The sequence below is a fragment of the Lepidochelys olivacea genome (assembly GCF_965140295.1).
Source record: "Lepidochelys olivacea isolate rLepOli2 genome assembly, chromosome: 2".
NCBI lineage: Eukaryota > Metazoa > Chordata > Testudines > Cheloniidae > Lepidochelys > Lepidochelys olivacea.
In genome coordinates this window covers 220,188,863-220,214,566 of record NC_140412.1, presented here as the reverse complement: position 1 = coordinate 220,214,566, position 25,704 = coordinate 220,188,863, and positions in this window count along the sequence as shown.

Genomic DNA, 25,704 nt, shown 5'->3' with positions numbered 1-25,704 from the left:
AACCGCAATGACTACTCACTGTGAAGAATTCTCCCTCTACTTTGCTGACAAGATGGAGTGAAGTCATTACAGTCTCTGGGGCCCAGAGGTACACACACTTAAGCAAGAAGAAACACTCACCTCCTGTCTGAACTGGGCCTTGTCTCTTAGACAGCAGTGATAGAAGTGCTGAATTAAAGCTGCACCATCACCCTAATTGAAGCCAAAATAACTAGCATATCGATATATACAAGGTAGCTTTAATCCACCTTTGCACTATGCAGTTTCTGTCTGTGTCAGAGGCCAGTGGAGCCCCTGCACTGCTGTGATGGGGTTCATAGGGTTCAATCTGGACTGTGGGACCACTGATTCCTCTTTCCCACCAACCTGGGGGGTGTCCCTCTCACTCTGCTGAGGCTGCTATCTAGCTACAAACCTCTGACAGGGACACTGCACTTACATAGACACAGGCAGGGACACACCAGACCGAGTTACATGAATGCTTTTCCCAGCCATTCATGAATCATCAATAGAGAGGCTGAACCACTTCCCTCCAGCTCCCCAGCCTTGCATCCCAGAACTGTACCATCTTGCCCTGGTGAGAAGCCTGACCAGTGTAAGTTCATTACCCAGTCTGCCTCCCCCCACCCCCCATGTGGAGAGGACACACACTAGCCTTTGTAAACTGAACTGAGATTTCCCAAGCACCTCAACCAAAACACACTGTTTTAGTAAAATATAAAATAGGTTTATTAATTACAGAAAGATAGATTTTAAGTGATTATAAGCATAGAGATCAAAGTTGGTTACCTAAGAAAGAAAAGTAAATTCACAATCTGAGTTCCATAAACTAAACAGGATTTGAATCAAGTAGTGTCTCATCCTGACAGATCTTCAATACACAGATCTTCAATATACAGGCTGGAATACAGATCTTCAATACACAGGCTGGAACTGCCTTCCAGCCCAGGACCACCCTCCTTAGTTCAAAGTCTTTGTCATCTATACATGTTTCCAGCTGTTGAGTTGTGGGGGGAGTAAGGCCAAGTGATGATGTCACTTCCCCTCTTTTATAGTTTTTTACAGCTTGCTGGAAAGATCACAGGAATATTTAGTATGACACAGATTATAATTATAAGAGAGTGATGAATATGGAAGTTTCAGGATGCTGCTTTGAGGTACAAAGTAAAACAACTGCACCTATTCATAACTGCCAATGTGCTGCTCTGCAGCTCACACTGGATACATCACTGAGTTCCCCAACACACCCCTCTCAGCACTTGCTCCATCCCTGACATGATTAAGCCATCCTTATATAGTTCCTGCATCAGAACAATAATATAATCCAGCTCCTGCACCCCCAGGCTTTATGGTCCCTATACATAGCTGGAGCTAAAGTGACTGGTGGAGGGGCTAGAATCTGGCCACTGGTTTTCAAATACATTCTATAAGAGACCACTAGTAATCGATCTGGAGGTAGAGTAGGTGACACAATATTTGGGACAATAGACTTTGGAACAGGAAACAAGAACCTTGAACTGCTCACAGTGTTAAAAAGTAGGACAGAGTACATGAGAAGATGCTCAGGAATTCAATATAAAGTTCCCATTTTCCAGTTTGCTCTGACTGTAGTAACTATGGGAATATTATTTCTGTGTTAAGGCCTTATTTTAAGAATCTTATATAAATTATAAAGAATTTATAATATTGTGACAAGTGTTGCAGAGACATGAAACCAGACATTACTTTCAGATATGTGAGGTAAGGAAGAGACTTCCCAGTGAAGCGTGAAAAAACTCAGAATTAGAATTGGCCTGAAAATAAGAATTCAATTTTTGAAAAAAATTGAGGTTTCAGAATTTGGTTTCATTCTGCATCAGAAAATTTTGATTTTCTTTTTTAAAGAAAGGCGAGCAAGTGCAAGAGACCCCCATAGCTGAGAGGTTAGGGACCTCATGTGGTTTTAGGTTCAACTCCCTGCTCTGGTTAATCTGGTGTGAGGTTCTCTCTCTCATCTTTTTTTCACAAACAATTAAAAGGCCTCATTTTCATTCCACATGTGAATGAAAACAAATATCAAAATTTTATTATAAATTTCAAGATGAAATTTTTGTTTTAGAGCCAGCTCTACCTAACACATGCTCTGGTGAAGATTGCTCCGCGCTCCCATATCTGTTCCCAGGGGTGTGGGGTGGGGAGTTGGAATTCATTTCCCAACCTTCTCCCTTTTTGGAGAAAAGTAGGATTTGATAGCAGTGGCCAGCATTTCCTGTCCTCCCTCCCACCAGCAAGGAATAGGGGACATCAGCAACAAGTTCCCTTCTTCATGGTAGAAATATTTAATTCTAAATGAAGCTCTTCTGCCAGATATTGTCAGCAGCAACAAGGGCTGGGTTCAAATAGCTGGGGGGTCCCTCTTAAAACTAATAAACATCACCATCTGTAGCTCTCACCCACAATTTTTGGGATTACTAAACACATTCCCTGGGAAGCCTTAATAGACAATACTTTCCCACTGACAAGCACTGAGTCAGTGTATGAAGTAAGGAAAATGACTGTTGGGGAAGGAAACATAACATCGACTTGGGAAAACATGGCAACAATCTATCTATATGAAAGATAAATAAAACATTCCACCAGGGTAGTCCGCAGTAGTCCATTAACTCAGTTTCCCACCTGCTGGTGTGAATATACAATAGGCATAATGTTCCTCCTCCTTTCCTTTTCTACTAAACTCCACTCATTTTTTGGTGCTAATAGGCAGCATAGTTCCAGAATCCTGAGGTGCACTTGGAAGGCCTGTCGCCAGTCCCTAGGAAGTGCTACTTAGTTCTGTCCTGAGCCTCTACCACCTAACCCCACTAGGGTAATTTCAGATTTACTTACTGGCTGGTAAAGGAGAAACCTCAGCAAAGTTCATTCAGCGTTGCTGCTGTCCTCTATGGCTTCAGCAAAGAGCCCTCTCTGCATTGCATCCAATTGAAGAGCTGCCTTTGCATCATCTCCAGATGTAGAATCCTCTTAATGATGCAGGATCCTTATAAGAGAGAAACCAGCAGCAGGACCATACCACAAACTCTTTGCCAGAAGGTGGGAACCCCTTTCTCTTCCTTCCCTTCTTAGGGATGGTCCCCTACCTGACCCAATTCTGAGTTTGTGTACTGTCATGGTGACTCTCAGTGCATCACTTGAGGTATTCTGTTCACCAATAGGTGGAGGCAGAAAGGTCCTTCTCCTCTGGAGCTTCTGTCCATCTAGAATGCTGGGTAAATAGCTTATGCAGTTGAGTGGCTCTATGGCCTTTCTCTCCCCTGGTCTCTGACAGATAGGAGCAGGGAGCTTCTTACCCTCTGAAGTTTCTGGTCACAGGGCTTACCTAAATATTGATGGTAGCTTTCTTAATGTATAGAGTGGGCCAGATTGTGGACACACAAGAGAGGCGGATGGCACAAGACCCCTTTCCTCCTTTTGTCTTCATCTGTGTGTGCAGGGGATAGCCACAACTGCAGCCCCTGTGCTCTCCTAAAAGAGAGACTATTCCCTGATTACACCTGGGGGTGCCTAACAATCTGAAAAGTGGATAGGCAGGAGGTGAAGTCACAATCCTGCCTGTCCCCTGCTCCTGCCAGTGGGGCTAAATGTACTGCACCCTCTTCAGGGATCTAGTTGAGAACATGCTCCCTCTGAATGCTGGGGAGTTCTGCAAGTTATTGTATGTCCTTGAGATCTCACTAGATTAATGTTGCTTTGCACTGCCCCCAACATGGATCCTGTTAAAAGCCACAAGAGAGTCCCAAGACAGGAAAGTGGGATGAGATAATAAATAAATCACATTTCATAGCTGGACACACTACTACTTCCTGTCCTGAAGGAACCCAAAACATTTTGCTAATCGAAATAATGCATTCCCTACTGCATCATAGCCACCTCTGGGGTGGAACACAACAGTCTGCACATCAGGTTAAGGTTGCAAGTGAAAAATACCATATCCACAACCATATCCAGAGTGCAAGGAAAATTAAGGTAGGTGGGGAATAATTATTGAAATTGGAATTTGTGTAGAACGCTAGATCTAGCCTTTCTGCTCTTGCTAAAAGTACCACATTCAATGACCACAGATCTTGATTTTATTTTTTGTCTTAAAGGAATAAGAACAGTAGTGGAATAGTCTGCTATCCTTTATCTTTATAAAAGATGTTCTATGGCCCAGTACACTTCCTGTAGGTGGCAGTGCCTATAACACCCAGGAATGAGTTAAATTATAAAACCAGCAGCTTCAGGATATCAGAAAGAAGTGATAGTTATTTCTGATGGTGTAACGTTTAAATTTTGCTAGTCAGCTTTGCGTGGTAGGATGGAGTGATTTCTCAGGAGCCATTCTAAACTGGAATTACTTCCAGACTACTATGCAGTTTCAATTAAACCAAAGTTGAATTAAGCTGTCAGTAAAATCGGCTGGTTTTTTTTTTAACTCATCACTGGACTTTTAAATGTGTTGCTCCAAACACAACACAGCAGGGGTACTGTTGTATGTTTATAGCTGAGATATTTAAAAATAATGGACCAAAATCATCCTTGGTGTAGCTCCATTGACTTCATTATACAGCTGAGCTGTATTTGCCTCAGAATGTTTTGGCATTCACTATAAAGTTCATTCCTGCAATTGGATCTCGCTAGAGAAAGTGTGATCCAAAAGTTTTCCATTTAATTCTCTTGTGATGGTACCACTAAATTTTATTACACTGTTGGTACTTCCTTCACTGGTGTGTCTGTGGGTTTTCTTTATAAGTAAAGCTTTCATTCATAGACATCCATAAATAACTATTGACCACACTTTCTATTATGGCATGAGTTATATTTCAGGGCTCAGACAAGAGTTGGTTTGGATGTTCTCCAGATGCATCTTTCCTTCACTTCTGTCCACTTTGAAGATCAGTGCTTAATTTGTAATGAAAGAGGTACTGGGGATCAAGCAATTTTTTATTGACGGGGCAAGCCAAGAGGTGCCGGGGCTATGAACTGCCAAACCTAGAGGGGCTAGGGCTCAGCCCTGGCAAGCCCTGGCACAAATTAAGCACTCTGAAGGGGGTTTCCTTTTGTGGAAAGCTTGTTCCCCCAGACCTTTTACTCCAGTCAGCTCAATCTGCATGTTTTCACCATACTCTGTGTCTTTGATAGGGTACTTTTCCAACTCTTTTGATTAAGTGGCTTCAGCTACTGTAGGTACAGGGTATCTTCCTAAAGGCTCTTCAATGGAAAGTAGAAGCTTCTGCTGAAAGTTTCATTTTTAATTTGGTTTTAAAACAGATGCCACAGTAGAAAAATGTGCTAGATGCACATTTTGGCTCAATAGAATTTGGAAAGGGCTTTATAATTATGTGCTTGGGAAAGTTATGACTCAGTTTAATATTATTCCTGACTTCATTTGAGTAAGTTACTTTCTGATTAGTTATTGATTATAATCAGAATCCTTGGAAATAAATGTGCAATATTGCTATTAAGCAGCCCTGTGAAGATGAAGAGTATTTTTAGATATAAATTTGGTGCAATTTAAATTTCATATTTATTGGCCTTTATAGTGAGTGGCAAAATGTAGCAGGTCATCAGAACCGTTACAGTTATAGAAATAGTGCAGACCTGCTATTAAGAGGGGAAAAACAGAGTAATAAAAAAGGCTTCTCTCTCCAGCTCCAAAGTCATACAAATAAAAGGTACTTGGAAGTATACCATGCCATCAGCCTAACGTGGCTCATATACTTCAGAGTGCTCCCTATCCTAAGGAAGAATGAGCAGAATGACAGACAATAAATGCTATTTTTATAATGCACAGAGGGTTAAATGCTGCCTACCTCTGAATAGATGCTGTGTGAAGGAAGAGGCCCTTGCATTCCATCAGCACATGTACTGGGAAACTGGCCATAATGCAAACCTAGCACTACCTTGAGCTGTAAGTCTGGCTAGTGTCTGACAGCTCTCCAGAGCCTTAAGGAATCATGTCCTTTCAAGGTGAGTACTTACCAGCTGGCTTCTGGCAGCAGGTGTGGCAGGGGAGGGGTTAGGACTAAATGCTCTGCCTTTTTAAGTGCTTGATCCAAAGTCCATTGAAGTTAATGGGAGTCTGTTGACTTCAGTGCGCTTTGGATCAGGTTCTGCAGCAGCACTGAGACAGGAGTCTTCTTTCCACTACACCTCCTGGTCACTACAGCTCTGCTTGTGTATAAAAACTATCTCTATCTATTTATCTATAGTTATAAAGAATTCCAGTGACTAACATTGGATTACTATTCGCTGTAAGTAGAAATTCTAAACGAAATTTGAGCTAAAGACCTAAAACCAGATCCAACTTTGGTGTAAGCATATTAATAGCCTAAGGAATGGGATATGGCCTCCCTAATCCAAGTCTGAATTTTCCTCATTAGCACTAGACCTATATGACATGCATTGGTTGCAGGTTACATTTCATCAGAATCTGCAGCTGGGAATCAAGGAGGCTCTCATACACTGATTTTCAGTTTGAGCTTCAGGTTTGAATCAATCCACCCACACAACATGAAACACAATCAACACTGAAGAGTTTCACCCAGTGTTAAAGTGAATTTATAAATTAATGAACGTTTACTCCAAACAGAGTCCAAGTGTGCTTGAAAATGTGGCAGACTTTTCAATAAATGTGGTCCGAGCTTTTTAGTTGGTATGGTAACGAAACACAAAACCAGGCTACATCTTTATATGCTTACAAGTTTCATAATGAAAGTTTCATACAGCACAAGTCACTCCATCAGCATAATGAATTATAATATTGTAACAAAAGCAAACAACAACATTAACTCAAACCTTTCAACAGTCAAAACACTCCACCACTCATTCATAATCTGGAGGATTTTCAGTCATGACTTTTCGTGCCATTTGATTTGTCATATATTATTTGATTCAAAATGTATGCATCTCAGCTATGAGACTGTTTCCCCTGTATCTTCCCTGCATCTCAGTTATGAGACTGTTTGATGACAATCATAAACCCCTGATTGCTAGTATAGAGAAGGCAGGATAGGCTTTTAAAATTAGCTCTTGAGCACAAAAGAAGGAAAGGATTCTTAACAGCAACTCATGAGAAAGCATTAGAGAAGGTTATCAGGAATAAACAATGTACCGTTTAACTATCAGGGTATTATAGTATTTTAGTCATGTTGTACTATGATAAGATGATGAAAGAGAAAACTGCTGATCAATTAGATTTTCACATCATTTAAGAGGTTTTCATAAAGATGTTTCCAAACAGTGTTTAGTATTGGATAACCTATGGATCTCATCCACAACACTCAAAAGGCAAATAAAAAGAGTCCCATTGATTGCAATAGGTTTTGGATCAGGCCCTATATGTCCATGTTCATCTCTAGAATTATAAGATACTAAAGAGTATTCAGCAGTACAGAATATTAGATTGGATGAGCATTCCTAACCCTCTCATTCTGGACAGTAGCTGCCCCAGATTGCAAATGTAAATAAAACAAATGATAGCTCTGGACTTTCGATTGTTAGTACAAACAGTGGCCTTTTCATGTTGTTAAGTGTGAGGAGGAAAAATACCATACTTGATAACCTGTTTTCAACAGCCCTGTAGCCAAAAGGGAAAAGGCTTAAACTCATGGTGTCCTTGTGCAATGCCCCTTCGTATGGGCTCAGAGCTATCTTGTTAAGGAAGGCAGCTGGAGATGGAGAATCATCCTTTTTTGCCAGTTCCTGTGTCTCTAAGTGCTCTGAAAATTTCCTTCATTAAAGTCAAGGAGGAAAGTTTCCTTTCCACATTAGTCTCTATCACTTAGCACACCCCCTATGCAATTTCCTATGTATAGACATAGCATCATGCTCTCTATGTAGCTTCTGATGTTACGCACACATGTGCATTTACCAGTAAAACGTTGGTAGACTGTTCACTAAAAATCCACTATGGAAGACACATTTTTAAAAGCCCTATAATTTTAACAAATTGCAACCAATTTTCACCATTCCAGTGAAAGGCACATCTATATCTCCTTGCCAAATTTCAAGTCTCTACAATTTAACAGCCAGGTGCCAGAATCAATTTTATGACAGGAAAAAAGGTACATTCCCCCTCTCTTCATTCCTAAATACTTCAGAACTGGTTTTGCTCAAATGTTGAAAAATACTAAAATAATAATAATAATAATTGAATATACCCTAAGTGTAGCCAGTATAACCATAGTTTGTCATGAGGTGCCATATATATTCACACCTGGAGCAATAGATTACAGTTAATTTCAGCATACTAATAAGCAATAGCCAAACACAGAGTGTAACTCCAATTTCTCAGACTTTTCTGATGCAGAATGAGATACAAGTAATTCATGCTCAGAGACCAATCTATATTCTGAATCTTATTCCCTAAGGATCTTGCATGTAAATAGTTCAGCCTCGTGGTCAGATGTCAGAGGAAATTCCACTAGTCTTATTCTACCCTAGAGACTGCAGTCAACAGCCTGGCACAGTCTGTAAATCAAGACACTAAGAAGATGCTAATGTAAACACCTTAACATGTCCATAGCTGTAAATAATTCATGGTGTTTAGAAATGCAGTTGATTCCATATGTTATTTTAGTTAGATGGTGTAAAAAAGTTCAGTAAATGTCTGAGCAAAGCTTCTTTGAGAAAGGTACTGTATGCTATGACTTTACTATAGTTTGTTAAAGCCTTCCTTCCAATAGCTTCAGTATGTCTCATGAGACACTACCCCATTCATGGGTCTGACTGTAGAGTTATGTAATAAAGCCATATAAAATATGACTGCAGATTTCATTGATGACACCACTGCAGCACTTTTTAAGCTTTTTTCACATTGAAAATGCAACATGACTGTTAAAACGTAATGGCACAGAACATCTTGCTAAAAAAAGCACGGTATAGTATTCTTGTTTATGGATTATATTTATTGTCTTTGCATTTTTGTGATGTGCTTTGAAGTCAACTGAAACACAAGAGCTAATGAAACTTCTGTCATAACACATTCATTCTTTCCTACTCCAAATGAGTCTCCAGCAAGATGTAAATGACTTACATATATCTGTTGCTTAGGTTTTATTGTTTTGGCTTAATTTATTCACTGTAATATTCTTAATGAAAGTAATGACTCTTACGCTAGTTTGTATGTTCATACATTGCAATTTTATTAAATCATGCTGTGAAAGTTCAGCTGGCTGCCCTAAACATTTCTGAAGTTTCATGTTAAGTCTAATATATAAATGCAATCTTCTAGAAGGTTATCAACACAATATATTTTGTTATTCTTTGTTCTTCCCAATTTCTTCTCACCAGGGTACATCTACTGTAAATGGCTACTGATACAGGCAAGACTGTAGCGTTGCTACATATCGTATTAGCACAGAACATTGTAAATATGGATCAAATTCTAGAAAATAGCACTAGCTCAGCACATTCTCTCCCCTCAGTTTTTTATTAGTATGTGATGTCGATATAAAGGTATTGGTCTAAAAGAATTCTGATTTGGTCAGAAGACCCCGGCTTTTGTTTTCAGTGCTGGAATTCATATGTATCCTGACAGACAATAGGCAAGTAAAAGTTCTAATAGCGGAATCAGTTCACCCACATTGCACATACTATCTAAATTATTAAATAGTGCTGAACTGTGCCACCAGTTCTTCTTAATCATTTGTAAGTCTCATGAAATTGTTAAATAAGTAAGTAGGGTTTCCATTTTGATTGTTTTTTTTAACAAGCTCATGAATCAATACCAGTAACCCTCACTTCTCAGAGCACTTTTCAAGCAATAATTATATAAGCATCAGAACTCTTGTAAGTGAGAAATATTATTCTTCCTGTTTTTCAGGGTGAAAAACGGTGGCACAGAAAGATTAAGTGACTTGCCCAAGGTCACACAGTGAATCAAGCAAGAAGTGAATTCAGAATTACTGACTCCTAGTTTCCTCTTCTGCTCAGCAGACTACATTCTTTCCCTATGAAGAATATTATAGCATAACACTGGTGTATATTCAGATGTGGTCCAGGCAATGTTATCAGGTAGTATGGAAATTAGCCATCATGTGACTTGTAACTTGTACAATATAACTCCTGCTAATGCTTTCTTTCCAAAGACAGAAACAAAACCAGTTGATTATTTTAGAATTCCTGATGGGGCTAAACAGGCTCAGTGTAATGTTCCCCCTCCCCACTTTTTAATGCCCCTTTAAAAAAGTTATGCCAATTTGTCTAAAAGAGCAGATCATGCAGCTAGGAAGCAATTGAAATGCCTGTTACAGTATCTACAATTATTAACTGCTAACCCTCTTCTTGTAGATGACACACTCAGATTTTTTTTTTTTGTAGATTAGGACTAACCCCACTAAAGTCAATGTAGTAAGTATGTAAAACCAACATTCATGAGATCAGAATCAGACCTTAAGTGTATTGATACTGAGATTATGGCAGAAAAATATATTCAGTGTTGTCATCAGAGAAGAAATGGAAGACTTAAAAATCCCTCTTTGATATTGGGTAAATTGCAGCTTTGATCCCATGTGACTAATTTTGGATAGCACTTGCCATAGCAAAAGTTCTTGAAATTATTGTCATTATGCTCCACTGTGCGATGTGCACACACCCATGCACTCTCGATTGGAGATTTTAGCTAGCAGTGACTATGCCCCACACATATCCTCATGCTGCAGAGTGAAGGTAGATAGGAAGGTGCTAAGCTGGTGCCACTCCAGTTCCTTCTCAACCATCCTGAAGATAAAGAATTTGTGTTTCAGGAAGGACTTTTTCCTCAGACACTCCGATGGGAATGCAAATGTTCATTTGATTATTTGTCCGCATTTTGATGGTGATGGCATTTTGGAAATCATCATGTGCACAAAAACCTCATAGAAATGTTTAAGCCGTGCTACTTCTATTTCCCCCCCATACTTATTTCTCAGTTGTGATTAGGTTTTGTTATATTTCTTTTTTATAAGGTTCTTAACACTGGATTTATCAGACCAGTATAATTACAATGACAAGTGCTAAAATAAGTGTCAATAGAGTCAGAAGAAGATTCTCACAGATGGTCTGGCATTCAGACAGAAACCATTATGTCTTTTATTGCTCTTGATTCTTTCCCTCCGTTTCAGAAGGCGCAGTCTTCTTGTTTGTAGTCATGGTCTCCTTTCTTTTACACTGGTAGCATTTCAAGATGTGAGTCCCTGGAAGTATCAAGGCTAGCATATAATGAAAGGACAATCTCGTTCCCACAGAGGTTACAGTCTAAATAAAGGGCAAGAGATGGCAGGTGGCTACAAACCACCAGATGGAGGCAGCCTTAGGCAGCAGTGAGACAGTTGCGATTAATGCAATAAGCAGTGGTTTCAACATACCAGCTGCCCAGTCATTGCCAGGTGTTTTGTAGCCATCATGGCATAGTTTTAAGCAGATACTTAAAGAAGGACAATGTAGTATCTTCATTGTAATGCTGTTTGTACAGTGCACACCTGCACTTTTATACCACCCAATTATTTCTTTGGGTAACTGGTAAGAACTAAATTCCCCAAATAATATAGTTACAAGTGTATAAACGAGCCACTCTACTTCTAGCAATCTTAAAATGAAATTAATATAAATTGCAAATCCGCTTTAGGAAGTCAAGCAGTTTCTATATTTTTTGCAGAGGCTAACTAGAATATTAGTGCAAATCCGATTAGTGCAAAGATACTTTTCTGACTCCCTGCACACACACTCCTTCATTGACATTCCCTTCCCTCTTCAATATACTGGCACTATACATATCTTAGCTTACTATCTATTTCAAATTCTTCCCTCAGATATGAATGGGCAACTTCTACTTACCTCAGTGAGAGCTGTGCACATGCAGAGCCAAAGTCAAAATCCATTGACATCAGTGGGAGTCTCTCCATTGTCAATGAACTTTGGATCAAGCCATCATATTTGGACTTACATGATTTGTAGTGGTAAAAAGGTTATCATTTGTTCAGCTCAGAGTTTGAAGATGTGATTGTTTCCCTAAGCCTGTTTCTATAAGGGATATAACATAACTATCCACTCTTTCAATACAACTCCTATAATACAGTTTGAAGCAATATAAACATATTAGCTGTTTCTGGGTAGCTCAGGCAAATGGAGACTTATAACCTGCTAACTCTTAGAAACAGTTCATCGCTTTTTGTTTGCTCTATTCTATGAAGAGGGGACTAAAAAACATTATAATATCCTCTCCAGAAATTTAAAAACAAAACCAAGGAAATATTTCAAAGGTCTCCAGAGGAAATGTATGAGGTGGGTCAGACCCCTGGGTCAACATTCCCCTTCAGGATTCACTTTAAATTTAATTCAGAAATAAAGCGTATGATGAAGCAAACAAGCATTGATGACTGTTTTTCGGATATAATGTTCACACGTGCATACATGCACATTTCCTTTTTTTAAACTTTGGAACTGTTACATGCATCTTCCCCAAGAGAGGATGAAAAGAGCAGAAAATCAATTCCCATGGAATCATATTGGTGGTGAGATTATTCAGAAGAAACTGAAATGATTTTCTGGGGTCTATAACATGTTTTTCCACAAAAAGGCATAATTTGACCCTGTATCCAACATGATCTTTGACTCCTTGAGTTTACAGCCACAAATCAATTTCCATACAAAATCTAGAGATTGTTTGATTTTCAGACACCTTAGAAAATATCTTTGCGAAAGTTGACTTATTCACCAAAAATCATATCTTGGTACGTGCACAGTATCTGTCAGGTCCTCAGCATCTGCCAGGGATTGAGAAGCATTTCTAAAACAAAAGTTTGGTTTATTTTGCAAATGTCCATTTTAACAAAGGTCATTTATAGGTAGAGGTGTAGGACATGGATAAGAAGACTACAGGGAAAAGTTAGTTATGCTGTAGTAAGAATTGGAAGACAAATAAATAGGGACCTTTACTTTAAGGCATAAGAAATATTTTGATCTGATTCATATTTTGTTCAGAGTAGGTAGGTATAATTTCTAAATGCTTATTTTCATAATTACTTTACAGATATTAATTAATCCTCACAATGAGATAGGCAATAAATTAAGCTGAACGAAGAATTCACAACAATTCACATATTCGGAAAATTTGGTTATTTTTCCTATTTGTGAAGTGTCCCTGAACAGACCAGGAATTTTATTAATTTGTTCACATTTCATAACAGTTCTACTTACAATTTATGCAAACGAATTTCAGCTCATGGATTTCTTGTGAACTGGCCACTGTGACTGTGGTTTTCATAGGAGACTCGGAGTTAGATGCACAACTTCCAATCACTTTCAATGGGAGTTTGGCACAGTAGTGAGGGGGTGTGGCCTCCTTCCAAGACTGATGAGGAGAAACTACTCTCCATGCCTGGTCGGTGGAGCCAGGCAAGACATACCCCCTGCTAGAAGTAGAGGGGTGGGATAGGAAGTTTAAAAGATAGGCCTGAAGCTTAATTGGGTGAGAGTCGGAGAAGGAAGCAGACCTCTACAGCAGTGGTTCTCAAACTTTTTTCTTTGCAGACCACTTGAAAATTGCTGAGAGTCTCAGCAGACTACTTAATGGTCTTTCCAAATGTTGTTTTTACCATTAGCTAACTATTGTACAGCATTTTATGAAAAAAACCCTTAATAATTAACATTTTTTGTTCTACAAATAAAAGCACACAACTCATATTTTAATATAAGTAGTCTTACCTTTCTAATGTGCTGTATGTGCCCTCTCTCCCCTGCCACGGCAGCCCCCGAGCTGGGGCTTGAAGGAGGGGAGTTTCTCCCTCTCTCCCCTGCTGTGGCAGCCCCCGAGCTGGGGCTGGGAAGGAGCGGGGGGTCTCTCCCCCGCCACAGCAGCCACAGAGCTGAGGCTGGGAAGGAGGACGTCTCTCCCTGGAAGCCGCAGCCCTGGAGCAGGGGAAAGTAGCCTCTTTCTCTGGATGCCACAGACCTGCACATCTCAAATTCCCCCCACTCACTCTTCTCACTCCACTGCCCCCACCCACCTACTCCATATTCCCCCTAAGGCCACCACCTCAACTTACATGTGCATCTTCTCCAGGGTCCACGCACCTAATTAGTGGATCCATGCCTGCACGGCTCCACTAATTAGGTGGGTAGCCCTTCATTCTCTCATGTGCAGCCTCCCAGATGCACACCTTAGAGGGAACTATCCGTGGACCACCTGAATGGAGCTCACGGACCACTGGTGGTCCATGGACCACAGTTTGAGAACCTCTTCTCTACTGTACCGAGAACCCAGAGAAGGTGCTGGTACTGCCAACTGAGCAGTACCTGGAAGAGCTACTGGGACTGGTGCTGGCCGTGTACCCCATGAGATGGATGTACACCCAGGAGGGGTAGTAGGAAGTAGCCCAGGGACATCACAAGTCCATGGGGCCGGACGAGTTGCATCTGAGAGTGCTAAAGGAACTGGCGGCTGTGATTGCAGAGCCATTGGCCATTATCTTTGAAAACTCGTGGCGAACGGGGGAAGTCCCGGATGACTGGAAAAAGGCTAATGTAGTGCCAATCTTTAAAAAAAGGGAAGAAGGAGGATCCTGGGAACTACAGGCCAGTCAGCCTCACCTCAGTCCCTGGAAAAATCATGGAGCAGGTCCTCAAAGAATCAATCCTGAAGCACTTGCATGAGAGGAAAGTGATCAGGAACAGCCAGCATGGATTCACCAAGGGAAGGTCATGCCTGACTAATCTAATCGCCTTTTATGATGAGATTACTGGTTCTGTGGATGAAGAGAAAGCAGTGGATGTATTGTTTCTTGACTTTAGCAAAGCTTTTGACACGGTCTCCCACAGTATTCTTGTCAGCAAGTTAAGGAAGTATGGGCTGGATGAATGCACTATAAGGTGGGTAGAAAGCTGGCTAGATTGTCGGGCTCAATGGGTAGTGATCAATGGCTCTATGTCTAGTTGGCAGCCGGTGTCAAGTGGAGTGCCCCAGGGGTCGGTCCTGGGGCCAGTTTTGTTCAATATCTTCATAAATGATCTGGAGGATGGTGTGGATTGCACTCTCAGCAAATTTGCGGATGATACTAAACTGGGAGGAGTGGTAGATACGCTGGAGGGGAGGGATAGGATACAGAAGGACCTAGACAAATTGGAGGATTGGGCCAAAAGAAATCTGATGAGGTTCAATGAGGATAAGTGCAGGGTCCTGCACTTAGGATGGAAGAATCCAATGCACAGCTACAGACTAGGGACCAAATGGCTAGGCAGCAGTTCTGCGGAAAAGGACCTAGGGGTGACAGTGGATGAGAAGCTGGATATGAGTCAGCAGTGTGCCCTTGTTGCCAAGAAGGCCAATGGCATTTTGGGATGTATAAGTAGGGGCATAGCGAGCAGATTGAGGGATGTGATCGTTCCCCTCTATTCGACATTGGTGAGGCCTCATCTGGAGTACTGTGTCCAGTTTTGGGCCCCACACTACACGAAAGATGTGGATAAATTGGAGAGAGTCCAGCGAAGGGCAACAAAAATGATTAGGGGTCTAGAACACATGACTTATGAGGAGAGGCTGAGGGAGCTGGGATTGTTTAGTCTTCAGAAGAGAAGAATGAGGGGGGATTTGATAGCTGCTTTCAACTACCTGAAAGGGGGTTCCAAAGAGGATGGCTCTAGACTGTTCTCAATGGTAGCAGATGACAGAACGAGGAGTAATGGTCTCAAGTTGCAGTGGGGGAGGTTTAGATTGGATATTAGGAAAAACTTTTTCACTAAGAGGGTGGTGAAACACTGGAATGCGTTACCTAGGGAGGTGGTAGAATCTCCTTCCTTAGAGGTTTTTAAGGTCAGGCTTGACAAAGCCCTGGCTGGGATGATTTAACTGGGAATTGGTCCTGTTTCGAGCAGGGGGTTGGACTAGATGACCTTCTGGGGTCCCTTCCAACCCTGATATTCTATGATTCTATGATTCTATCAGATATTAATCCGGTTGTGTTGCCAGAGTCTAGGTCAGCGTGTTTCTGTGGGATCCCCGCTGGGAGCCTCAGCCACTGTCATGGCCCTGGGCTGGGACCTGGTGGAGTAGGATGGGTCTGGATCTCCCTACCTCCTGCTGCTGACCCTACCCCTCAGGTGGCAGCCTATCTACCTTAGGCCAAACGTGCTGTACTTGTCTGCCCTAGCCAGGAAGCTTTGGGCTATAGATTACTTATTGCTCTTCCCTGCCCAGAGGGCCAGAGACCCCCCCTCCCTCAGACTGCTTGCTGCTCTGCCTTGCCAGACAGCCAGAGCCCCCTTAGACTGTTTGGTGCTCTACTCTGCACAGAGGGGCAGAGCCCCCTAGACTGCCCATTGTTCTGCCTCACCCAGGAGGCCAGAGCCCTGAGACTGCTAATCCTCATATTGGGAATGTGTGTGTAAGGTTTGCATAGGAGTTAGAGAGCTTATCCAAGATCAGGCTGGGTTTGGATTTCTTTTGTGACCTTAGTCATCAGCGAGAGCCACAAAGTTCTACCAACATGGGCTGATGCTGTTTTCTTAGTTCCCCAGCTGCGCCCTCCCAACTATGCCTCCCCAGCACTCCCTCCTCCTTAATCTGAATTGCACACAGTTGGCCTTCCCCCTTCTTGCTCTCTACAGGAAACCTCAAGCCATAAGATCTTTAAAATGAGCTTCATTCCCCACAAAAAGAAAATTAGCAGTTTTTCCGCCCTAGCTCTTTCCTTAAACATTTAGTAGTGCTTTGCGATACACAAAAGGACCCTGGTGGAAGGGGAATGGAATAATATGTCTCATTCTACCCATAGTGGTTGATATTTCCCAGAAGAGCTATATGATGTTGCGAGCTCCACCCTGCCATTAACATATTGTGTATATAATATTTATAAATCAATAATAATGAAGTGGGAAAGAGTTGCTCCCGTGTCCATTTCAGCTTCTGAAAAATGTCTGCTAGTTAAGGAGGATGCTGAGGGGAAAGTAACTGCAATCTCCCTTGTGCTGTTAGTGGAAGATACCCAGCCAGGCAGGGTGTGTTTGGATGTAGAATATTCCCAGTTTCTGCCTATGGAAATCAACTGGAATGCAGCTGAGCTCAATGCAGTGGTTCAGTGGCCTGTGATGTGCAGGTCAGACTAGACGATCCGGTGTTCCCTTCTGGCCTTAAACTCTATGACTCTAAAAAGGCATGGCTACTCTGGAAACTTCAAAGCGCTGTTGTGGGAGCGCTCCAATGAATGGCATTTAGCTCCAATGAATGGAGACAGATCAAAATCATGTGTTTTATCGACTATTTTCACTTAAGGGTTTTCAAAAGAATCTCAACAGAAACAGCTTAAGGTTCAAATTATGGTGACACAGCCTGTAAAAATATCTGGACAGCTAAAATACCTCGTACTGCACATGTAAGGCAGGTAGTTGTGAACCTAAGTGCATTTCTGCGCAGGCAAAAAATCTGGTGGGTTTTGTTTGTGTATGTGTTTTCACATTTTAAAATCTGAACCATAAACTTTGGTTAAAAAAACACAACTCACTGATGTAAATTTGGATATGTGTGTATGATGCATAACTAATTCCTCCCATGAAAGGAAATATTTTTTAAAAACATCCAGCATTAACACACCAAGATGGTAGAACTACATCACTTCTGAAACCAGTATTAAGTACAAAAGGGGGAGAAAAAAAAGACTTCCATAAGCTAATTAATCTACCTTCTGTAGAGTCATATAGTGCTCATATCTGGTACAGACTGTAGATGTGTCAACATACATTTCACTCCTAATTTTTAAGTTTAGTTAAATACTGATCCTTTGCATGTTTCACAGCCTTTATCATCTGAGAATCTCAATGCTCTTTAAAAGTAAATTCAACATACCTGAAAAATACCTATTAATTAGACACATATTATACATTTTACAGGTGGATTAATTCTGAAATTGCAGTCTCTAGAGAACAATCACACCTAGGGGTATAGGAACAGATTATCATCTCCATTTTAATCAGTGTAAAACTGGAATAATTCTACTGAATTACTCCAAATTTACACCAGTGTAACTGAGGTCAGTACTTGGCTCATACCTACCACTGAAAGAAGAAACATTTCTCCTGTATAAGTTAATGGGAACAAGATGTGTGTGAACAGGGGAGAATGTATCTCACTGAGGCACTGAATCAGCAAGGTACTTAGGCATGAGTCTAATTTTAAAAATGTGATTAGTCTTATTGACTGTGATAAGACTAAACATGCTTAAAGTTAGGCATGTGCTTAAGTACCTTGTTCAATCAGGAGCTAAGAAGAGGATTGTGTCTTTCAGTCATGCTCTTTATGGGACGGGGAGGTGAAGTCCACAACTTCCAATGGAAGGTCTAAAGAGCATTGCTGATTATGAAGAACATCTCCCAGAGCACCTGAAGAGAGCAGTCACTGTGCCAGTCTTAAAGAATGGACAGTGTGCAGTCCCCTCCATGAGATGGATCCATCTCCCTCTAACCATCTTTAAAAAGGTCAGAGCTGACAGCAGCCTGATTCCTGCTAGATTCTTGTATTTCCTGAACTCAAGGACTTCCCTTATGGTTGGCAGCTGCACAGGTGTACAGATGGGGAAAGGATCTCTGTGCCCTCTTCCCCCTTTGCTTACTGGTACTAGAGATGATCCAAGAACAATATGGCCATAAGAATATTACTTAAATCCTCCTTTGTGAATGTTTGTTTCCCATTCCATTGGAAAACCTTAAGCAATTGCATTGGAAAGGTTATAATTCAGCACAAATCCCTAGAAATCTTTCCTCTAACACCCTGCAAAATGACTTCCCAAGTTCCTAATAAATATTTTATTTCTTTGTTATGTGGTTTGAAATTGCCAGTGATATCATTTTGGACATATTCATTATGTATCTTTCAAGCATTAGAGAAAGATAAGATTCCCAGACTTAAACCAGTCCAGCTCCAGAGTGGCTCTGGCTTTGCTTTATGATTAAAAGGAGAAAAGAGTTTAAACAGAGACAAAGATCAGCTGTGGAAAGTTGAAAAAACAAACATTGAAAATGTTGCCCAATTGTATTATCTCATGATTTTTGCAGTTATTGAAAGTGTAATCTATTTGTACCTGCCATTTGCCTTAGGAGACGGCGGAAGATAATGAAAATATTTTACTATTTATTTTCAAATTATAAGCTGTTGTTTTCAAAGAAAGTCAAAACCCATGTATATTATCACATTATTGTTCTCTGGGGACTGCAGTCACTATAGTGATTGTAATTACATGGCTTCATTAACTTTCTACATTCTACCTGTTATGGGGGCTTCACATTAAGAAAATTTGCATATGCAGGAAATGAATGCCGTTTTCAAGGAGCTAATGTCATTAAACATTTAAGCAGCCTCTTTCAAGTAGACAATGGATTTTCATTGGAATATCCTTTTAAGCATGTCTTTAAAACCAATAGTCACAATTTTCACTTTGAAGGAAAATCTGTAAGAAACATTTAGAGTGAAATATTAGTAAGCAACTGTGACTTTAACAAATCTCATTTAAAATTGGAAATAATTAAATTAACAATGCTACAACCATTACAACATATAATAAAGTATAGTGTTCTTCTGTCAGATTAACACCAGTTCCTATTAAACTTGCATGTGTTTCCTGGTATGATATATTGTATTCAGTGACCCATGTTTAAATAGCATGTGCTATAAGAACTTGCATTTTCTCAACTGTAATTGTCTAGTGTTTTGTTATGAACTCTGACTATACAAAATAACCTTCAATTTTTAGTTACAAGCTATAAAAAGCTGAAAATGGAGAAAAGGAGCCAACCTGCAAAAACGTTTTATATTCTTCTTTTGTAAAAATTAAATAAAAGCTTTCTTCTTGCTTTCACATATTTTCTGTGCTTGGGCCTGATCCAAAACCCAATGATGAAAGTCTTTCTATTGAATTCAGTAGGCTTTGAATCAACTCCTGATATATTATGTGTGAAATCCTGGCTGTGTTGAACTCAATGGCAAAACTTCCATTGACTTCAATAGATCCAGAATTTCACTGTGTCTACAGTACAAAGCTCGTGCACCTTGTCTTTCCCAGCTCCCTCGTTGGAATGTTTAATTTTGTTATAAAACCCCACATTCCCGTGTATTCCCATACTTGGTTTCCAAGAACTGCGTAAAGTAGAAATAGTGATAATCTCAGAAAAGTTTAGATAGTTAGGGCTAGATCCACACAGGGACTTAGCCATTGTAATGCCTCTTTTTCAGGTCTCCTACTAACCAGTGGAATTTACAGACCCAAATTAGGAGTGCAGGCTCCCTATACAATGCACAGGGAGAGTTAGGTGCCTAAGAATGGGATTCTCAGAAGCCAGCAAGCTGAGTGGGGAGCTGCTTAAATTAGTCAATAGGAAATGTTGAGGAGAGAGGTAAGGTTTACATCTTGCCTCTCTAAGACAGTTAGGTGCCTTACTCCAGGCTGGGGGAAGGTACCTTCCTTTTCTCGGGATTCTCAGCCATAAAACTCCTGGAATTAGGTGCCTAAAGCAGGTTATCCTGTTCTTGTGAAAAACCAGACACTCAAATGAGGGAAAGAAAGAAAGACAACCATTCTATTTTAGTCAATAGCCTGGTGATTAGAACTCTCAGCTAGGATGTGGGAAGCCTGTTTTCAAATCCCTACTCCGCCTGATTTGTAGCAGCAATTTACACCCAGGTTTTCCATCTCCCAGATTAGTATCCTAAGTAGTGGGCTATAGATTTATTCTCACTCTGGCCCAGTGAATATTTAATTATTTATACAAAGTGGAAGAGCTACAACAGGTGAGATACCTATCCTAGAATGCTCATGGTTAGGACACTGACCTGGGATGTGGGAGCTCCAAATCAAGTGGAATGGAGATTCAAACCTTGGCAGACACACAACCAAGTCCCAATCTATTTGCCTCCTTTTTCCTTTTCTGCAGGTCAGGCATGCTCAGAACATGCCTACCAGATCTGGACCATCAGAAGGCAGAGGCAGGGCAATGCCTAGTTTGTGAATCCTACCAACACAACGATGCTGAGCTGCTTGGCACCATCAGGACTTAGGCAATTTTGCCATGCTCACTGGGAGAAACATAGGCATCTAGAAGTTTAGTTGCTTATATAGTTAGGTGGCAACTGAGCAGGCATTTGAGGATCTCTGTGGTGTATAAAAGTTGGACTAAAGTGCCTAAAATGGCAGGTAGGTGCCAAAATCCCTCTGTGGAACTAGATTTTAGAACTTTCTCTTAGTTGTGATAGATATGGCTAGAAATAAGACAACAGGCTTTGTCATGACATTTCTGTTACTTTCTATCTCTGGTCGGCTTGAAATACCAAGGAAACAGATTTTCTGACCTCCCTCACAAGAATATTGTAAGGTTCATATCTAAAGACCAGTTTGAGATTTTCTGACGAAAAGTGCCAGAGAGAAGCACAATGCACTAAAGGCTGCCACTGCGGGGGTGTACAAGGGAAGGAAGTTTTCCGTCTTGCATCAGTTCTGAGCACAGTATCAGACTTGTGGTTACCTGGATGTAAGGATTGTATGAGGTTAGTAATCCCAGACTCACCAAACAGGGTGGGGAGTATAAGCAGAGTCAGGATGAGCTCCACCCTGACATCTGGTGGTGAGGTGTGGCAAGTTGTGGAAAAGAACTTCAGGGGCCAATCTCATTTGCATATGCACACCACCCCGCCTAGGATGAGGCCATAGCTGCCCAAATGGTCACTTTGGCTGCTGTGGGATCCCCAGTGTCTCTGTTATTGGGGCAGGAAGAATAAATTGTTATTACCCTGATTATGGGAATCAAGGACAGTGGAACTGTACTTGGCCTTTTGTTATGATGGAGGGCCTCGCCATCAACTAATTAGCACTCGCTAGGCAAGGGACATGGGTTCCAAAACTCTGTGAATTGAGAGAGGCTGGGGACAGGTATTAATGCTTGGTAGCATGGGCCCCCTGGTGAGGGCCTTACATGTTAATTGCACTTCCTCCTCTTTCCACTGTGGAATATCAGAGCTAATTTTGATTCCATTAGGAGTCTAGTTACAGGTTGCTGAGCTGAATTCACTTTGGGTAATAGTGTACCAGCACTGAAGCTCCCCTACTACAAGCTGAAATCACAAAAGAGCTAAACTTACTAAGAGCTGAAATCACTGAGTGTTGTGTTAAGTAGGGGGGGAGCCTGAAGCTATATGGTGGAGCAGAGCGTGGGATGGCGAGCAGAGCAGAGCGGCTGGTGGAGCAGAGCAGTTTGCGGGACGGCTAGCAGAGCATTGCAGTTTTGTGGGATGGTGAGCGGAGCGGAGCGACTGGTGGAGCAGAGCAGTTTGTCGGATGCCTAGAGCAGCTCGTGGGGCGGCTGGCAGAGCGGACCCCCATGGAGAGGTGGGGCCATCAGCTTTGGACCACGTAAGGTGCCCCTTAACCCCCCTCCCCTCCCCAATCTCCACCCAGGTTGGGAGGTAAAACTCTACAGATAAACTTTTGAACTCTGGGGCTGCCCTGACCAAGGACAGAGACTTTTGGGTGGTTGGACTTTTGGGATTTTGGGTTGCTGGACTCAAGAACCAAAGGGAAAGGACATGCCCCAATTTGCTTGGGGTGGGTTTTGCTCATGGGTTGTGTTATGAATCCTGTTGGTGTTTCCCCAACATAATGCCACACTGTTTCTCTCTGTTATTAAAAGGCTTTGCTACACTCAGACTCTGTGCTTGCGAGAGGGGAAGTATTGCCTCTTGGAGGCGCCCAGCGGGGGTGGTATATATTTGTCCCAGGTCACTAGGTGGGGGCTCGAGCCGGTTTTGCATTGAGTTATTGGAATGGAACCCCTAGATACTGAACCTGGCCCTTGTTGCTGCCAACGCTGACAGGCAGAAAGGTTACAGGAGGAAAGGAAGAAGCAGGCCATGACACTAACCCTTCTATACCAGCCAGCTCACCATAGAATATCAGGGTTGGAAGGGACCTCAGGAGGTCATCTAGTCCAACCTTCTGCTCAAAGCAGGACCAATCCCCAATTTTTGCCCCAGATCCCTAAATGGCCCCCTCAAGTATTGATCTCACAACCCTGGGTTTAGCAGGCCAATGCTCAAACCACTGATCTATCCCTCCCCATTTTTAAAATTCCCACCACAGTGGGAAATGCATGATACATCCCTTTTTAAACATTTAAAATCCATGGTCTTGATCCTGGACTGCACTGGGGCTGCTTTAATGCAGGAGGATTAACACTTCAGTGTTGAAGGATCTTTTGGTGGCACAGAAGCTTATGTCTCCTACTCCTCCTTGAAGGCTGCGGTGGGTGCAAGGGACATGACCAGGAGTGAAAAGACATGTCTGTGGCTTCCCTACCTGGTGGCGATCCTCAGTTGCTCTATTAACACACTGGGACCATTGTCAGCTGATATAACTTAGAACAGCTGTCAGACTGCTCAAAGTTATGCTGAGGGACTAGCAGGCAAACAACTGGCTCAGAATTGGAGGAGCAAAGTGTTGGATTCATGCCACCTTTACAGGCCCCTCCCCTTATTGAGTAGCACTGGGGGCTCACTGGCTGCTGCTGAGGAATAGGACCGATTATTTTGTTGTCCACTGCATTCTTATCTCTTACTACCATACTACAGTCTGCCTGTGGACCCCCAGTCTACTATCCTTGGATGTAGTAGTCCTGGTCTCTGAGTCCAAAGCTGATTACATGTCCATGACTTTTCCTGAGCTTAGTTTCTCTCTCCTTGCTCATTTGCTTTTTTGGATACTAGCTAATAAATGTTTCTTGTTTCCAAACATAGCACTAGGTCTTTCATTTTTCCTGGTCAATGCTACAAAGTTGTTTAAATTGACGGATAAAGCCTTTTTCCCGCTCAGACATGGACTAATTTCCTTGAAACTAATGGTTTCCCTCCTTTTTCAAAACTGAATAATTTCAAAATACAATATTCAGTGTATATTTTGTCCTATAGAAGTGACTTGCTGCTTGAACATTCCCAGATCTCAAACATCATTTAAAATTTACTGGTTTTCTGGACTGCATCAATTGATCTTCTCTGTGTCACTGGAACCTTGTGGTCTGAACCCTTTCGTCTGTGTCACACAGTTAACCCATCTTTTCTCCTTTGCATTTTCTACTTCTCAGTGGGTATATTTTTCCTTTTGCTTTGTTAACAGCTGGTCTTAAGGAATCTCAGTGTTGTATAGTTACTTGTGGGTTAGACTTTTTACTCTCTTGGTACCTGCTGTCTTCACTTCAAGCTTCTAAACCGGTAATTGGTAACAAGTTTCTCTCAGTGGGTTTTACACACAGCTGCAAGGCAAAAAATAAACAGTCCTTTCAAGCCCACAGTCTTAGGGGTGCATCCGTATACTAATTTCTTCTCCAATTTGCTAACCGAAATTTTAAAGTGATATTGTCCATTTTTATTAATGGATTTTAAAGCATTTCCAGACTTTAGGTAGTGCCTTCAAAATTGCTACAAAATGGTGAAAATATATGACAACATTGAAAAATCAGTGCCTAGTTTCTTTTGTTTTTAATCACTATGTAGGTTCTCAGCCTTTCAATTAATTATATTAACTCACTTCCCCCAAAGATAACTCATGTTTTCTTATAGATGTTTGTTATATTTTTGTCTCATCTAATTTATATTTTAAGTCACAGAATACAAAATTACAGTATCATGTAGTGCAAACTTTATCTTAATATTGTTAACTAGGTTGGTTGGAAAATGTGTGTCAATACTTTTTTGATGGAAGATTTGGTTTTTAACTTAACTAAAATCTTCATAGAAAAGTTCTACTTTCCTCCAAAATTTGATTTTTCATCAGCAGTTCAAAAACCTGAAAACATTTTTTTAAAAATTTTCAGCAGCTTTTAGCTGAAGAATGTTGGTTTTTCTGGTTTTCACTTTGTTGACAAAAAGTCAAAATTTTATTTTGGGAAGGAAAGGAAAACAGACAAAAACATTTTTCCAATCAGCTGTAGTATTAATTGTATAGGTCATAACTTCTCACATCCCTGAGAGGAAGAAAAAAGAATATACATTTTGCTGTAGGTACAATATACATACACATATTGTGTGTGTGCATGAGCACATGCTCAAGAAAATAAATTAGATAGCATGAATGAAGATAATGTTTCTTTACACTGACAGTGTAATGTTCCTCAATCAAGAAAAATATATTCTCTTTCCAAATAAACTGTTTTTAAAAATATGTTATTTAGAGCTTTCCCCCAAGATATTCCAATATTGGTGTTTAGTATTCCCTTCTCCCAAAATGGAGAATGTATTGACTCTGGTTGTATTAAGTTAATTGTGTGACTGTTTTACATCTTAAGGGATGTGTAAAAAATTCCTCTGATGGGTTTGCACCACTATTATTAGTCTGCAACTAAATCAAACAACTAAACAGTTGTGATGTGGGGCACGGATGTGGATATTACCACATTGAGAGGAAAATGGCAAGCATGAAAAGGAGGGGAAGTGTTAGTGCTAATGCTAAACTATGGTATTCTGAACTCAGTACAGAAGAGGAGTTAGCTCCCCACACAAGACAGAGTATCCCTGTTACTGCTCTTATATTTGTCAGAATGTAGCCACTACACTATCCTTACTGCTTCAGCTCTAAAGCTTGTCCGGCGACATGGACTGCTCAATGATATTTCAATAATCGGATCATGCTAATTCCTCGCATTCAGTGCTTGTAGATGTGTGTGGGTTTGTTTTTTTTTTTGAAA